The sequence below is a fragment of the Gouania willdenowi genome, unplaced genomic scaffold (genome assembly GCF_900634775.1).
Source record: "Gouania willdenowi unplaced genomic scaffold, fGouWil2.1 scaffold_10_arrow_ctg1, whole genome shotgun sequence".
Classification (NCBI taxonomy): domain Eukaryota; kingdom Metazoa; phylum Chordata; class Actinopteri; order Blenniiformes; family Gobiesocidae; genus Gouania; species Gouania willdenowi.
In genome coordinates this window covers 1,180,648-1,196,520 of record NW_021144857.1, presented here as the reverse complement: position 1 = coordinate 1,196,520, position 15,873 = coordinate 1,180,648, and the positions used below count along the sequence as shown (strand labels likewise).

The following is a 15,873-nucleotide window of genomic DNA, read 5'->3' as shown; positions in this document are numbered from 1 at the left end:
GCAAAGTTAGTCCAGCAGCCATTACGCCCTCAGCAGTGTCTGGTGACCTCTGTTTCCCCACAATCCTCAGAACTCTTCAAACATGTTGAAAGGCTCTGGCAGCTCGATATTCTCCCATACAGGAATGAAAAAGTCGTAACCAGGTCCAAGCAAGATCAGGCAGCTGTAGCCCTGCTAGAAGAAAAGACCACTCGTGTAGAGGTATCGGGAGTCCTGCACTACGCTACCCCCCCTCCTACGCAAGGGGGATATGCCTCTCCTTCATGCCCCCAAAGAAGCCGTCATGCCGAGTCTACGCAGTACGGAACGACGGCTGTTAAAGGATCCAGAGCGAGCCAAAGCCTACAGCGAAGAGATCCAGAAGTTAGTTAATGCGGGTTCTGTCACCAAGCTAAGCCCTGAAGAAGTCAACCAAAAGGGAGAAGAGTGGTACATTCCACACCACATGGTGAGTCACAACAACAAAAACCGCATTGTCTTCAACTGTTATCAACACAGAGGAAAAAACCTGAATGAATCGCTGCTGCCTGGACCAACACTCGGAGCTTCACTTCTGGGAGTGTTACTGCGTTTCCGAGAATACGCTGTCGCCCTAAGCGCAGACATAAAGGCGATGTTTCACCAAGTTCGCCTCCTCCCTGAAGACAGACCGCTCCTCCGGTTCATGTGGCGTGACCTGACCAGAGACGATCCTCCAGCAGTGTTTGAGTGGCAGGTTTTACCATTCGGCACAACCTGCAGTCCATGCTGTGCCACATTTGCCTTGCAGCGCCATGTAGCCGACCATAGCCAGCCAGGAGACAACTCAATCTTCTCCATCGAGAGGTGCTTTTATGTTGACAACCTCCTGCAGAGTCTGCCTACTCCTGAAGATGCCAGACAGTTGGTCGACAGACTTCGCAAGCTCCTAACATCCGGTGGGTTCAACCTACGCCAGTGGGCCAGCAACGTGCCAAGCGTCATTGAACATCTACCCAAGGAGGCCAGGTCTGACAGCTTTGAGCTTTGGCTCGCCCAAGACAGAGTGGATTCCCCCGAATCGACCCTAGGACTCAGCTGGCACTGTCAATCAGACACCATAGGCTACAAACATCGGCCCATAGAGTACGGCGCTCCCACAATGCGGAATATCTATCGGGTTTTAGCCAGTCAGTACGACCCTTTGGGGTTCATCCTACCCTACACCACCCGAGCCAAAATGCTGGTCAGACGCCTTTGGGAGAAGCAACGAAACTGGGATGATCCACTTCTTCCCCAAGACCTCCTACAAGTCTGGAATGACTGGGTAGAAGAACTACAGTTTCTGCCACAAGTTACTCTGTCACGACCATATGAGCCTGCTAACGTAGATCAATCCAGTTTCACCCATGAAGTTCACATATTTACCGACGCGTCGGAGCAAGCTTATGGCTCGGTGGCATACTTGAGAACAGTGGACAGTCAAGGTCAAGTTCACCTGTCTTTCCTCCTGGCCAGGTCCAGAGTTGCGCCCAAGAGACTCCTCTCCATGCCTCGACTAGAACTGTGTGGAGCGGTCACCGGAGCCCAACTGGCTAAGCTCCTTGAGAGAGAGCTAACACTGAAAATAAATCAAACTATCATGTGGACAGACTCCACCACGGTGTTGACATGGCTACAGTCAGAGTCTTGCCGCTTCAAGATCTTCGTCGGCACCAGAATAGCAGAAATCCAGGAACTGACCAACCCATATGCCTGGCGTTACGTGGACTCAGCGAGGAATCCGGCTGATGACATCACCAGAGGCAAAACCCTGCTAGACCTCGTGAAGCCAAACAGGTGGAGTCAAGGGCCTCCATTCCTCCTTCAAACCCCAGAGAAATGGCCTTCCAAGCCCAACGTCGAACCAGCTGATGACGACTCTGAGTACAGGAAATCTACCTTCTGTGGAGTCACTTCCACCACCTCCAGCACAGTAGACGCGGCGGTGAAGCAGTATGTCACCTGGAAGGAGCTGCTAGAAGCCACAGCACAGGAGCTCCATGGGGCGGCAGAGCAGACTGCCAGCTGTTCCGCTGAAGATTATCGCCGAGCAGAGGTCCTCATAATTCAACAAGCCCAGCATGATAGCTTCCCCGATGAGCTGCGGCTCCTGAAAGCAGGCAAACCTGTCTCATCCAGTAGCAGGTTGCTCACATTGTCACCAGAGATGGACAAGAAAGAGGGTCTCATCCGTGTCGGTGGTAGACTCCGTCGTGCTGTAGAGCTCGAGCAGACAGCAGTGCATCCAATTGTACTAGATCCCGCCCACCCATTTACCAAGCTCCTAATTCAAGATTTTGACAGTCGATTGCACCATCCTGGACCGGAAAGAGTGTTCGCGGAGATTCGGCGATTGTACTGGATTTTGAGGGGCCGCGAAGCAGTACGTCGTTTCCAACACAACTGCGCTGAATGTCGACGATGGAAAGCCAGACCTTCATTTCCCAAAATGGCAGACCTGCCACCTGCCCGCCTGCGTCTCTTCAAGCCAGCCTTCTACTCGACAGGGATGGACTGTTTCGGGCCATTCCTCGTCAAAGTGGGAAGACGCACAGAGAAGAGATGGGGAATTATATTTAAGTGCCTCACCACTAGAGGTGTCCACTTAGACATTCTAAACACCATTGATGCCGACTCATTCTTAATGGCCCTCAGACGATTCATTGCCCGCCGAGGGACCCCAGCCGAGCTATACTCCGACCAGGGAACAAATTTCCGTGGTGGAGAAAGGGAGCTGCGGGAGACATTTGCTGCAATGTCCCCAGAACTGCAACAGCGACTCGCCAAACAAGCGATCAGTTTCCACTTCAACCCTCCAGCAGCACCTCACTTTGGAGGAGTCTGGGAACGGGAGATCCGCTCCGTGAAGACAGCCCTGTACACTACGGTGGGATCCCAGCCAGTCCCAGAGGAGGTACTACAAACTGTGCTACTTGAAGTTGAAGGGATCCTCAATTCCAAGCCTTTGGGGTACGTCTCATCTAATCTCGCCGACCTTGACCCTGTGACGCCCAATGTCTTGTTGATGGGGCGGCCGGATGGATCCCTACCCCAGATTGTGTATCCAGAGACCGAGCTTTTGAGCCGCCGTCGCTGGAGACACTCTCAAGTTTTGGCAGATCGCTTCTGGTCCAGTTTCCTGCGGAACTATCTGCCCAACTTGCAGATTCGTCAGAAATGGCAATCTTCACCAGCCGACCTTGTGAAGGACTCCATCATGATGCTGGTGGATCCTCAACTCCCCAGGGCCCTGTGGCCCATTGGTCGTGTCACCAAAGTCCACCCTAGCGCCGATGGTCACATCCGGTCAGCGGATGTGAGAATAGGTGATCGTGACTACACCAGACCAGTAGCAAGGCTTATCGTCCTGCCGGCTATCCCAACCGGAGAAGAGGAAGACAGCACTCAAAGCCATGCTGCCATTGTTTCATAGAAACACCAGTCACCTTTCTGTGGAGCGAATGCACACTTTGTACATTCGGGGGCGGCTGTTAGAAAGGCTCCAGATGTTTTAAGTTATTAGGCTAAGCCATTGTTTATTATTATTTGCATTTAATGTGTCCACCTTAAGGGTTCATGTTAACTCACCAGTTCCACCTTAAGAGCAGACGTTAACTCACCCGTTCCACCTTAACAGCAGGAGCACTGAACATTAGCAGCTGCAGTGAAGAGTAAACTCCGGATAAGTTTAGTTTTCTTCCTCTTTAAAGTCCATTGTGCAGTGTTCAAGTGTTGGTGTGCGTCATTGTTGGATAACCACACTCATACACCTGTTCAGAGCTGTACCCATTATTTCATTCGTCCTCATGCCTGTTATTCACCTGTGCCTGCAACTGTTGACTAAAAGTTAAACTTCATCCATTCAAGCTCTCATTATTGTGTCCTGACCGACGCCCCGGGGGCGAATGAAGCTTCAACACTCAACGAACCAACCTATTTTACAGTCCTTCAGTTAAATCTAACCAACAGCGGGAGAAGTGGTCGGTAACGATGAGCACATTTTCTATGCCACCCTTTGACTTCTCCAGAGTCAAGAAGTCCACGCACACAAGTTCCATAGGGGCATTGCTATGTATACTGACCAGGGGCACCCTGACACTTGCAGTTGGAGTCTTTCTGAGACAGCACCTCTCACACTGCTCACACCAAGCCTTGATTTCCTGGGACATCTGTGTCCAGTAAAATCTCTCCCTTATCATCTGCACTGTTCTTTCAACCCCTAAGTGCCCGGAGTCGTTGTGGAGGGCAGTCTGGACTGGTGCACGTAGCTTCTTTGGTAGTACTAGCTGCTCAACTACCCTTCCTTGAGTGTCTTGGATGCGGCGATACATGATGCCATCCCAGACCACTAACCTCTTCCACTCTTTTAAAAGAAGGCGCACCTGCCCTCCCCCACTGACCCTCTCACTGCGGCGAGGCTTCTGGTTCAGACTCTTACAGTGTAAGACAGGTCCAATGACAGGATCCTCTTTCTGCTCCGCACGGATCTCCTGTTTTGTCTTTGCCGGCAGCGACTGCGTCCCCACGTCCCTGTATCACTCACTTGGTTCACATGGTTCGGACTCAACTTTCTCCAAGGCAGGTTTGTTCCTGTCCGAGGAGTTGTGTAGTTGCCTCTGCTCACTGGACCCCACTAGTTGTGGACATGTTTGGAGGACCCGGGTGACCTCCTGGTTGGACATACGGGAAAGGGCGTCAGCATTTGCGTTGCTCTGTCCCCTTCGATACTGGACCTCAAAATCAAAAGCTGCCAGTCGAGACACCCACCGCTGGCCCGTGGCATCCAGCTTTGCTGAAGACATCACGTATTTCATGGGGTTGTTGTCTGTTAAAACCGTGAATCTCCGCCCATAGAGGTGGTCGTAAAACTTATCCGTCACAGCCCATTTCAGAGCCAGGAACTCGAGTTTGTGTGCAGGATACCTGGTTTCGGATGGACTCAACCCTCTGCTGGCAAATGCTATGACCCTCTCTACCCCTCCTTGGACTTGCACCAACACAGCACCTAGCCCCTCACCTGAAGCGTCTGTCTGAAGGACAAAGGGCAAGTTGAAATCAGGATAGCCCAGCACTGGTGCGGACGTGAGTTTTCCTTTGATGGACTGAAAAGCCTCTTCGCAACCAGCTGTCCACAGAAAAGGCGGGACTGGATCCAGGCTCCTCTTACCCCCTCTCTTCTTCTTTCTAGGGTCTCCAGCAGTGAGGCGGTACAAAGGGGCAGCTAAGGCAGAGTATCCCTCCACATATCGCCTGTAATACCCAGCAAAACCCAGGAACTGCAACACTTCCTTCCGATTTGTTGGCCTCACCCAGTCTTTGACTCTCCGGATCTTCTCTGGGTCAGTCCGGATACCCTCAGCAGATACCAAGTGACCCAAGTACTGTACCTCTCGTCTCATAAGCTGGCACTTTGAGGGTTTCAACTTCAAGTCATGCTCCTGAAGTCGGTCAAACACCAGCTGCAGCCTCTCCAAATGTTCCTCAAAGGACTCCGAGAATACAATGATGTCATCAAGGTATATCAGGAGGTGTGTGAAGTTCAGATCACCGAAGCAACAGGTCATGAGTCTCTGAAAGGTGGAGGGTGCGTTTTGCAGTCCAAAAGGCATTCGGTTGGCCTCGAACAGCCCCATGGGTGTACTGAACGCTGTCTTGTGCTTGTCACACTCTGTTACCTCCACCTGCCAATAACCACATGTGAGATCAAGGGTAGAGAAATACTTTGCATGTCCCAGAGCCTCCAGAGCTTCCTCTATTCTGGGCAGGGGAAAAGCATCCCTTACGCTGCAGGAATTTAGCTTGCGATAGTCAATGCACAACCTCAATGACCCATCCTTCTTGCCTACAACCACCACAGGTGAGGCATATGGGCTCTTACTGGGTCTGATGGCTCCTGCTGATTCCATATCCACTAACAGCTTTCTCACATCTTGCCACTGCGATGGGGGGATCTTGCGGTAGGGGAGTCGAAAAGGCTTAGAGTCAACTAGAGGGATCTCGTGTTGTACTGTCTTTGTGTGGCCATAGTCCATTGAATGCTGGGAGAAGACTGCTACATTCCTCTCCAACAGTTCTTTAAGGAGGGAGCGCTGATGCTCATCCTCTACTGCTGCCTCATTCAAGTCCACCTCACAACCTTTAACCACTTGGTCCAGGCTCAGACACGCTTCTTTACTCTCCTCATCATGACATTCACCGTGTTCTTTGTTTGCAAAGTCCACCACCTTGTCTACCAGAAAGGCATTGGCCAAGTGTGTGTGCGGTCTGATTGTAATTGCACGTTGTGACAGGTTCATCACTCTGACAGGGGCAGTGCCGTTCTTGACATCCGCGAGCACCTGGGCAACAAGGAGGTCTTGGGGGAGCCGCAGGGAGGAGTGACCTTCAAGTAGTGCTGTGTTAGCCTTTCTTTGTGGGCCTGCTTTAATCCTACACAATAAACCCATCTCCTTTCCCGCAGGAATACGAATTTTACGGCCAGTGTACACAACGGGGCCCACCAGGTCATCAGTTCCATTATGCTCAGTGTTATCAAACTCTCGAAGGGCAGTGTACCACTCTGGATGGCTCTCCCTTACGCGGTGGAGGAACTGCTGGCCGTAAATTGCTTGGAGATGGTGTCTGGAGGCACGGAGGACATTAGTTCCCACGAGCAGAGGAACAGTGGAGCGATACTCTGAATCAGGGACAACCACAGCTGGCACACTCATGAACTCTTTCCCCAGCACTTTCAGGGAAATGGGTAGGACACCATAGTAGGTAACACTCTGACCTGCTGCACCTGTTATAGATATTTCTGATGGCTGTAACATTTGTCCATGCAGGGTGGGGTGGTTGCGCCAGTATGTGTGGGTGATAGTGGTCACCTGGGAACCAGAGTCAATGAGCGCCTTGCACTTCATGCCATTTACTTCCACTTCACCTTCATTTCTGGGCCCCACCAGTGGTGTGCCTTCTCTTCCATCATTTGCCCTGTCCTCTTTCCCTGGGGGGGCTTGTGGCTCACCCATGGTTGCCCCGATCACCATGGGCTCTAGCCGTTTAAAGGCTGAGCTGCGTGGGGTGCATTCTCATCTGCACGGCTCATGTTTGGGGGCTGGCGAGGCCATGTTTTGTTGGGATCGGGAAGCACTGCTCTGCAAACCCATGCTACGTGTCCTTGCTCCCCACATCGGTAGCATGTGACAATTGAAGTCTGGGCTGTGGGTCCAGAAGACGGCCTAGCTCTCAGAAGGGGGACAGAAGCAGGGGCAGCTATTCTCGATTCAAGGTGTGTCAACTTGGCCATCTGCTCCTCTTGGTTGAGAGCTAATTTCTTAACGAGCTCTGTCAGCTCTGCCCACTCTGTTGTATGTTTTGCCTTTTCCACCCTCACGTTTGAACTGCCCTCCGATGCAACATGAACCTGGTTATAGGTTTTTTTTAATCGGTTTTGTGACTGAAACTTTTTGCTTTCTTTTGACAGGTTTCTGAGCTCTTCTTGCAGCTCCCTAAAGCTCAGTCGTCGGGGTTTCATTGGTGAAATTCTCAAATATACTTCCTCACTGGTGAGACCTCTTAAAAACTGCCTGATGAGTTTGCTGTCCCGATCAGGGAAAGGCCTGCCGCCACATTGACTCTCTTCTACAGCTCGCAATGTAGCCTCCAGTGCTATAGCATATGAGCAAGCAGACTCTCCTGGCCGTTGGCAACGCTCGTAGAAGTCAGCTAGCGGATCAAAGGAACCATGCGTATCGCCGTACTCGGCCCTCAGCTCTTCAAACGCATTTTCAGGGGTTTGGCTATGGGGAGGGAGGTTCAGAACAAGCTTTCGAGCCTCACCACTCAGGTGACGTACAACAGTGGAAAAGCGTAAGTGACTTGGAAGCTCTATTGCTTCCAGGAGGTACTGCATGTCACGAATCCAGTCTTCCACAAGAGTCTTACACTCAGCATTACCAGTAAAAATCTGGACGTTTTTTACCTGATGGGTCTGCACTAAGCCACCATAGACTGCTGGTGGGTGGTTTGGGGGGGGATACAGCTCCAACTAAGGAACTCGGTCTATGTGGATGATGGGTGTTGAGGGTAGAAGTTGGGATTTATTTGGACTTGAGGGTCTGCAATGGCCGTTGGTCGATACACTGGAGCAGGATTGTTGGGAGAAGCTGTGTAGTTTACATTCAGAGGGGTGGGGAAAGTTGCGTGGTGTCCCCCAGTACTGGTGGCGGGTAGGTGCAAGGGGGTCTGGGAGTAGTGGGTAGTAGCCTGTGTTGTGTGCAGCTGAGAGGTCTGCTCTGGTGCAGGGGGGTTATTCAAAATGTTCATGGTTTGGTGAGTTAAGAAATTTGGCATGGGAGCTTGGATCATGGGCGTGGAATATGCATGGTTGGCAAAGACCTAAGGATTTGGAGTGGCCAATTGTGGCGCATAAGAAGTTGTGACTGGGCTGCTCATGGGCTGCTGCTGTAGAGTTTGTTTGTCTGGATATGTGGGATATGGGAGGCTTTGGGGTTGTAGGGTAGCTGGAGGTCCGTACACACTAACCTGATCGCTTGGCACTAAGGCTGGGCCGGTGTTTAGATCAGTGTAGGGCATCAGCACTGGGGGTGATGGAGTGCGTTGCAAGCCTTGTCCCACGTTGCTTGGGTGCCCGAGGACTTGACGAGTGGGAGTGTGGAACTGCTGATGGGGGCCTGCGAGCCTGGTAGGATGGTTGGATACCTTTGGCCTCACTGATGGCTGCAGTTCCATATCAGGTTCAGGAGTGGGCTGAGGGCCTGATGCTGCTGCAATTGGGCCCCTCTGCTCTAACTGTGAATATTGAGAGTCATGAAACATGGTAAATTTCTCTTAAATTCCGTTTTTTTTTTTTTTTTTTTGAAATAAGTGTGTGTTTCTTGGTTTATGCTAATCCCTACTATCATATACAAAAAAAAAAACCAAAACCCAAAATATAAAATGTGTCAAAACATCAATATGTACTCAATTAAACAAAGACACAATATTCACAATAAACATTAAATATAATCCTTATAGGAATGTTAAACACGATACTATTTACCTTCCAAATAATCAATCTAAACTCAGAAACAAAGGACCTGTATCAACCTTCAAAGAATATGCAAACAGTAGAAAAAACTTTAGCGGCACCAACCACTTAGTTAGCAAAACTTTTGCTCCTTCAGGTCTTCAAATACCACAAATCTGGGTCACGGCACCAAAGATGTAACCCCACCGGTGAAGGCAGCCCTCCCTAAGTACCCTGAGTCTCTGCGTTGTGTTTTTGGTGTTATTTGGGGGTGGGTGCGATGCAGGAGGACGAACCACTGGAGACAGGAGTTTGCGGCTAGGACCAGGAGCTTTTATTTTGCTTTAAACTGCCCACAGAACGGCTCCACATCCACTTTCTTTAACCTTTGGAAATGACGGCAAACAAATCCATGAAACAAAAAATGAGTGAATGAAAATTATTGTGCTTAACATAAATTACATACAAAAATAAATAAAATATAAAATCTATTAATAAAAATAAAGTGCTGCACATTTTCTTTTAAAAAAAACAACAAACTTATGGTGACAATTAGTAATACACTGAATTAATTTAAATAAAAAAACCTCGGGTAAAATTAAAAGCTATTCTGAACACATGCTAAAAACTAACTGAAAAAGTGGTTTATTCTTACCACCTAAAACAAGTACAACTATCCAAAACACACACAAATAAGTAAATAAGTATCTTACGTTAACACATAACCGTGTGGCTGTTTTAACTTAAAACATTTATACTTAACACAGAGAACAATATCCCATGCTCACCTTTGGAAATGACGGCAAACAATAAAACAAAATGGCCGCCGCGCCCAGCTCAACCCAAACTATGGCGCACCGTTAGGGACAATCTACTTGAACAGCCTAACTCTTAAAAGGGACACACAGCGACACCTTGTGACGAAGTTTGGTCACTACCTTACATAACCAAAGCAGTAACGTTTTATCTTGTAAAGGATATGATTGTCTAAACTGTGTAAAATGAGGTGTTCAAACACTGCTTAAAGTAGGATTTTATTAATATGAGTGTGTTACCTCAATAACAAATAGAAATCACTAGACTGATATGATGCCTTGGTATGTAGCAAGTGATGCTAATGCTAATGCTACACTATAGTTCATTCATTTTCAGACCCACTTATTCCTGTTTGACAGGGTCACGGGGGTCTGCCGGTGCCAATCTCTGGCTATCATTGGGCGCTGGGTGGGGGTACACCCTGGACAGGGCGCCAGTCCATCACAGGGCAACACAGACAGACAACCACTCACTCTCATTCACTACTATGGGCAATTTAGAGACTCCATTCAATCTTATAGTCATGTTTTTGGATTGTGGGAGGAAGCCGGAGTACCCGGAAAAAACCCATGCAAACAACACTATAGTTAAAAGACTGTGTGACTATAAGAACATGTCAGATCTTTTGTTTGATGTTCATTGTACTTGGAACCAGTTTGATAAATTGCTTACATACAATTTAAAAAAAATATTTGAAAATGACCTTGTCTTAAATGATCTTTTATTCCTTTTTTCCATTTAGGGTGATGATTTTAAGTAGGTGAATTGGTTTGTTTTATTGGTAAATAACTTTAAAATACTTTAAATGATTTTAATGAAAAAAATTGTATTTTGATCGTGTTTTTACAAAAAATAAATGGTGATATGATTTTTTTCCCCATATCACCCACTGTGACTGAGGTAAAGGTAGCACTGCCTTGGGCCACAGTGTTTTAAGTGGGAGCCCCCTGCCTCTGTCATCATCAACATCTGTGATAAACACCTACAACATGAGACATGTCCCCAGATCAATGATGGACAGTTGTTGATATGAAATATTAACAAATAAATGTATGTTGTCACATGTTCTCCACAGGGGTTGCTAAACAAGCTAGCTAACGTTAGCCAATGTGAACTTTAGCTAGCTAGCTCACTCTGTGGGTCTTTACCAGGTACTACGTGTTAAGGCTTCAGCGAGCAGGAGAACTCTGTGAGCATGGAAGATTTTGACAACACCGTACTGTCAGTGTTGGAGGGTAAGTCATGTTTTTCATTCATATTTGGTGATTATTAAGCGAAGTTAGCGTCTGTATTGGTAGCTTTGATCACATTAATGTTGCACACTGTTAGCTGGATGTTGCCTGTCCCTGTATGCAAAAAATGCCTTGCTTAATTGCTGTGGAACAAGAAAAACCACTTATTACTGTTATTATTATTAATAATATTTCACCATAGTTGACGATCTACACCAAAATGTACAAGTGACTCCAAAATATGAGGTCCCTGAGGAAGAGGCAGGGCTCCACGCCACAACGATGGGTGTTAAAGAAGAGTTTCTTCTGCTCAAACAACACAGACAATGACACTGATGGTGACAGAAGTGGTGACACAAGCAGTTCAACCATAATTATTGAGAGCAATGATGACCTCAGCGAGGACAGTTTAAATGGAGGTTTGTGCTAAAAGTGGGAACAATTCTGTCATAGTTCTGATTTGTGTACATCTAAAAAAGTTTAAACCTGTACTGAGACTATATTTTCCTCTGTCTCATGTGCCAGAGTACATTGTAATGCAAACAATGTTGGATAATGACCTGTTTTCCTGTTATTTTGCTTATGTCTTTACAAATGATTTCATTATTTTCCCCAGAAAAAGCGTCTCCACTTAAATCAGCTGACACAGTCATTTTCCACATAATCAATATCAAACAAATTTTTAGAATTTCCTAACAATAAGTAAAACATTAAGCTGTTCAAATGAAATAGGTAATTGACCATTCCTAAAAAAAAATCTGAAAGTCCATTAAGAAAACACAGCTCTACTAAAACTGTTATTGTTTTTTAGACTTTAGGTGAAGTGAAGTTTGACCTCTGATAGGTGTACCTTACACTCTTTATGATTACTGTTTTCTGGTTTTGTCAAACCTAGTGGGGGAAGTAAGTAATGACTTTCTAATATAATTGTGCATTATATTTTATTCATACACATGCCACTAACTATGATTTCTCTTCTCTGATGCTAGTGTAATCGTGTTTCCATGGAAACGTCTTTGCCTCACCGTCTTATTTTATAGTCTGAGGATGCAGGTGAGTCACTACAAAACATTGAGCAAAATGTACAAGAATCCCAACACAAAACCCAACCAAGGCGATTTTGCCCAAATTTTGGACCTTGAGTTCATTGATGCAGATATTACAAAGGAAGAAGACTGACCTATGAAGCTCTTTGATGCATATCCCTGCTTCAAAGACACTGGAAATGTCAGCTTTTTGACTTCCGTCGTTGGTACTGTGTGTTTTTGTCTGTGCAGTCTGCCCTGTATTAAGCCTGCTCAGTGGTAATAACTGAACAGAATTGTGTCCAAGGCAATGGATGAGCTGCATCGCCAAATTGCAACCCCCAATTTTTATTTTTATTAATCATTTAAAAGGTACAATAAACATTAAACACACCCTTTACAATTACTGTACATGTTTTCTCTTAATTGAATATTAATATTACAAATGCTTTTGGATTTTGCACCATTGTTGTTATTGTTCCCTCGAGACAATTACACTATACCTGTAAGTGTTATATTGTATTACAGTGCATTATTCTAAATGTTAAATTAGGTTCTATTTTTTTCAATGGTTTGTTGTGTCACAGAATTGCATTGTTTTGTCTTGATATATAAAATAAATACATGCTAACCACTGCATTAATTATAATTAAATTCAGTACATCTACACGTCTGCTATATGTTATCAACACTAAAATGTAGTATTTTTTTTCTAGATCATCACCAACTCAGGTTGTTCCAGGCTGATTAAAACCATCCCATCTGAGCTGGGACATGAACTGATCCATTTATTCACACATTAGTTCTTCTAATGTCTTTAAACACTTTTATTGATACACACAGACCTGGTCAGAGCAGGTTACACTCCCAGTTAGGATCATGGAAAATAACATTTGCTCCATCTCAGTATCTAGTTTAGACTTTTTTTAGACCTGTGTCCTGGGTATGATGGGTTTATGAGGTGAACAGTACTCAGCCATGTTGGGAAGTCCAGAAATCACACAGCATCTCACCCAATCATTGTGGTCCATGCCAGAAAATACCACAGACCAAGTATTTGTAGTGTAGTCATAGCACTCAACAATTCTGTTTCCTGTGGTACAAGAAACAACAAAGATCTTCTTGTTCATCACTGCAATGTCAAAGTCTTTGTGTCTGTGGACCATTTCAGGGACATCGTACCAGGTGTTGGTCACTGGGTCATAAGCCTCAGCAGACCTCAGATCTCTGAATCCATCGCTTCCTCCAACTGCAAAAATGTGGCCCATATATGCAACGACTCCAAGTCTATACCGAGGTGTTCCCATGGGAGTGATCAGTGTCCACTGGTTGGTGTCTGGGTTGTAATACTCAGCAGTATTCAGTGCTCTATAGTTATTCCATCCTCCACATATGTAAATCTTGTTGTTCAGTGTGGTGCAGCTGGCCCTGATCCTCTGTTCATTCATTGATGCAATGAACGTCCACTGGTTGATGTTGGGCTGGTAGCGTTCAGCAGTTCTGAGTAAGGTACCATCATCATCCCTGTAGCCCCCCATAGCGTAGATGTATCCCTTTAGCACAGTAACACTCATTAAGTACCGTGACTCCTGCATTGGTGACATCTCCTGCCAAGTGTGTGTGACTAGGTTATACCTCCACACTCTGATAGAGGGGTCGGTCCAACTTAAACCACTACCCACAATGTAGAAGCATCTACCAAGGAAGACAGTGCTGTAGAAGCATAAGTGAGTCATGGGATTCTCCAGACTGGGATTAGTCTGAACTGTGATCCAGATGTTAGTTCTGTAGTCAAAGGCCTCTATGGTCTTAGAAAATAATCTAAACATCAGTAAGACGTCGTTTGGCAAGCGACGGCAAAACAAGGTGTTGTTGATCCCAGACTCAGAGCAGAGTAACGATGGTTGAGACATGACTTTAAGGGTATCAGAGACCAAGAGGTGGGACTCAGGGTTTGTTTTTACCACATCATTGTTAAGCACATTGTCTGTGATGTAACTTTTGTCCATCAGACCCAGTCGTACCTTTGGTAACAGAGTAGAAATGGCTCCCTGTCGTTCCTCAGGCATGTGGTTTATCCATCTTAAAACACTTTGATAAACTGTGCTCTCCTGGGTCACAGTAAGGTCATCCTGACCCAGGATATCAGCCAGCTCCTGCTCCGCAAGCTGCAAAAACTCTTCACAGAGTGAAACTTCCTCAAAATTCTCACAGATAAAGTGAAAGGCCTCATACTTCAGTTGAAACAAAATGGGAATATACCAGACTTTAGTAAACTGCCACAGCCCAATGCATTTTTCTGGACAGAGGTGATCCTTCAGAGCTTCAAAGCATGTTTGTTCCAGACTCTTTACATTGAACTGATGCACTTCCATCATTAGATCAAAAATATAACTGTTGTCAGAATGACAGAGATAAAGTAAATTCACTGAGTCCAAGGAGTTTGTGGGTTATTGTGTCTCTCTCAGAAGGTTGTCCCTCATTAAATAATTCTCAATGTGCTGCTGAGTCCTTTGATGTGCAACCAGCTCCTGATGATGTCATCGGCAGTGTGTGATGATGTCACAGTGAAATTCACACTGATATTCCTTCTGCTGGCTCCTGATTGGTGGATGGCGTGACAGATTCTGCGTTCTTTGATGTGTGTCTGTGTGTGTGGGTGTGCGGGGGGGTGGGTGGTTGGGTGGGGGGGGGGTCTCAGCTATGCATCCTCACTTGAACTTCAGGAAATGCTAATATTCTAGCTTATTATTAGTTTGAAACATGCAGACAGTTGAGATCAGATTACCTTATTGGTGACCCAGCATACCCAATACAGAACTGGCTCATGAAACCATTTTCAGACACAGGCAGACTGACCCCTGAGCAGCGCACGTACAACTACAGACTGAGCAGTGCTCGATCTGTGGTTGAAATGGCTTTTGGGAGACTAAAAGGTCGCTGGAAGTGTCTCCTAAAAAGAAATGACTGTAAGCTAGAGCTGAGCAAGAAGATGGCGATGGCCTGCATTGTTCTCCATAACATATGTGAAGAGCATGGGGACAACTTCATTGAGGGGCGGACTGCTGGATTGGAACACAATCAGCCTCCCGTCCAACCACTGCCCGACACTGGCAATGCAGAGGGGGCTGACATCAGGGCAGCCTTGATACAGTATTTCAATCAAGCAGAATAACCCAATTGGTTTGTGATGTGGCTGGAAATGTTATCTGTACAGCTTTGGGAACCAAAGAAATTGATATGTGTATGTATTTCCATGAATGTAATTGTCTTGTTCATCTGAAATAAAGAATAATAATAAAGGGTAATGTCTGTTTTTCAATACATTTAAAATGACAATCCAATACTGTTTTATTCAACAAAGGGGTTGGGACCTTCACCGCCTGAAATGTCCACAAATAAAATGCAAAGACACTAACATTACATTTGCTATATGTTGTAACAAACATTTAAGCTTTCTATCAGGGCCTTAAAGATTAGAGTACAGGAATTAAAGAGTGACAGAATAAAAAAGTAAGAGCAATAACATTATATACATATAAAAAACAATAGTGACAATATATCTGAGCTGGTGCATATTGTTTAGTTGTATATGTGACAGTATAACAAGATCTAAAACTAATTTCTGAGAAAGAAAATCTGGTTACCATAGATTTGTGATTGTACTGTAAGCTACAACTACATTTTTAACTGACCGGTATGTACATATATTATTACTATAATATACATCTGTGAATGTAAAATACGGAACACTTTGAATGTCGGGTTTAAAGAAATTCTAAACATAATC

At 45.9% G+C, this 15,873-nt stretch overlaps 1 pseudogene; it reads left to right on the top strand.

Moving 5' to 3' along the window:
• The window catches only part of LOC114458362 (E3 ubiquitin-protein ligase TRIM39-like), a 318,528-nt pseudogene that overhangs the window by 163,233 nt on the left and 139,422 nt on the right, over window positions 1-15,873 (top strand).